The 2,500-nt window shown below is 35.2% G+C and overlaps 1 protein-coding gene across 2 annotated transcripts in view; it reads right to left on the bottom strand.

Moving 5' to 3' along the window:
• LOC136843175 (uncharacterized) overlaps window positions 1-2,500 on the bottom strand; it is a 141,753-nt gene that overhangs the window by 12,240 nt on the left and 127,013 nt on the right. The gene's annotated exons all lie outside the window — the stretch shown is intronic.

Below are 2,500 nucleotides of genomic sequence, written 5' to 3'. Positions count from 1 at the left end.
GTGTGTCTGTTTATGTAGTATGTATGTGTTTATACATATATATCACACTTCGTTCATTTAAATAACGTTGCCGACAAATAAAGAACTGAAAATAAAAATGCACAAAAATCTAAATGGAAATATTTTTCAGTGACATTTTGAGAGAAACTTTCAGAACAATATAAACCTGGGATAGCAATATCACTGGACTGTGCCGCTCATGAAACCACAAAATATGGCACACCAAATGAACGAAGTAAACATAAACACGCTAACTGAACACTATTTCATTCTGCTTCTTAGATCATGTTATCCTCTCACTAAAACATCAGTAGCACTAAACGTTAATATTACAATCCTTATGACAGCCGAAAGCCAGTTTAAAAGGTACCTTGTAGGAATCTCAGCGACTCGAATACCGTACAGCGAAACTTCTGCTGCAAGTGGAGATGACTCCGATGCGGGCGCCACCCTCAACCGCCTTCCGAGAGACTGAGGAATCCTTCGGGAACCGCCGCCCTTCGCCAACTGGCAGATGTCAGGCGGGGATTCTCTCAGCACCTCTTGGCTTGCATCTTCTGACAGACGTTACACTTTGGACTGTGCACACTGAGCCCAAGACGCTGTCTGAAGATGAATTATCTCACACTCTCTCTTTCTGGGTGTGTTTTCATACTAAACCACTTTCTATCGTCTATTTGTTTAGACATGCCTATACATTCATATATATATATATAAACTTACAAACCTACAAGCACACCTACACACGCAGATATATATATATATATATATATATATATATATATATATATATATATATATATATATATATATATATATATATATATATATATATTTATATATATACACATATGTGTGTGTTTGTGTGTATGTGTGTTTGTAAGTTTATATATGAATGCATAGGCACATCTAAACAAATAAGCCAAAAGAAAATGGTTTAGTATGGAAACGCACTCAGAAAGAGTGTGGGATAATTCATCTTCAAATAGCTTCATGGGTGTGTGTGTGTGTGTTTGCTTGTATGAGTTCGGTCAGCCATCCCTGTATCAACTAAAAATCCTACCAATGGTTAATGCACTTGCATGATTTCCTTTCAGTGTGTAGGTGTAAATTAATCTCAGTGTATACAATATCAATGGGTTTTTGTTGCTTAAGATTTAAAGTGATAACAATGACTTATGTCTTTTTCTTAGACCTATCCAACATGCGGTCTTTTTCTTAGACCCATCCAACACGCGGTCGGTTTTTTAGACCCGTCCAACACGGGGCCTTTTTCTTAGACCCATTCAACACAGTCTTATTTATTTATTTTTTCTCCATCCAACACAGGGTACTCTCTTTTGGCAAGTTAGGCCCTCTGAACCGAATAGGACTCTCGAGACATCAAGTGTTACAGCGTCTGAAAATAGCTCCTTAACAAATAGCAGTTCCAATTCTCTTTACTTTGCTCAACCCAAGGATTAAAGCGAGCCAAATCGTCTGCCAAACTAAGAAATTTATTTTGTAATTTGGAATTTTGTATTATTCTATGTAATATTTCTAAAAATTTCAACAAGTCTGCAATTATTACACAGTTAATGATTGATAATAAAAATTTTTTTCATATCAAATATATTCTTTCGAGTAATTCCCAGTGTCACTCTGATGTCATCTTGACAGGGGCGGAACTATTCACATTATTCAGCCCTCTGTCTTTTTACATTAAATTTTCATTTAAAAATCAGTCACCAATATATTGAAGGAGTACTATCTTTAATTTTGTGTAAGTAATGTCGCTTTTAAAAGGTATAATGAGAATTAGTAATAAGCGGTTCGTCCTGAATTCACATATTGCTTTTGGGCAGCCTGTACTGTAACAAGACGTGACAGGAGGTATTACATGACCATTATTATTTGAAAATATTGTTCCTGTAATCATTCATGTTAGATTCTTGCAGGACCCACTAAGACAGGTCGACCAGACAATGACGTCACACGGGCTCAACTCAGGCTCACTACTGGCTCGTCGATACAACAGAACACATGACCATCTTTCGTCTTTGCATCAATAGTTTCAGTTTTGTATTAACTTCCTTTCAATAGCAGTCTACCAGTAACCTAATTATTTATCAGTGTCTGTTATTTTATTAAAAAATACAGCCTAATATGTCACAACTGGAAGTTAATTTTTCTTACAGTAGCGAGGGTAAGATCTCTATATTTCTATTATTTTAAACAATATCTTGACGTAAACTGTAATGGAGATTACTCAGAATACTTCAGACATTTAATGAATGAAAAGAAAATTGTCCTCAGTTAGCCTATATATATATATATATATATATATATATATATATATATATATATATATATATATATATATATCTACTATAGTACTAAAGATTTAACTGTCCTTGGTTTACAACCTGTAAATCATGGCCATGGCTCATTTTAGGCGGTCCGGGTGATTCATCATAAATCCCCTGTCTAGCCGACCTGCCTTAGTAGGTCCTGACCACTT

Source organism: Macrobrachium rosenbergii, chromosome 11 (assembly GCF_040412425.1).
Source record: "Macrobrachium rosenbergii isolate ZJJX-2024 chromosome 11, ASM4041242v1, whole genome shotgun sequence".
Classification (NCBI taxonomy): Eukaryota; Metazoa; Arthropoda; class Malacostraca; order Decapoda; family Palaemonidae; genus Macrobrachium; species Macrobrachium rosenbergii.
The sequence above is the reverse complement of the archived record's forward strand: the minus strand, read 5'-3'. Positions and strand labels throughout refer to the sequence as shown.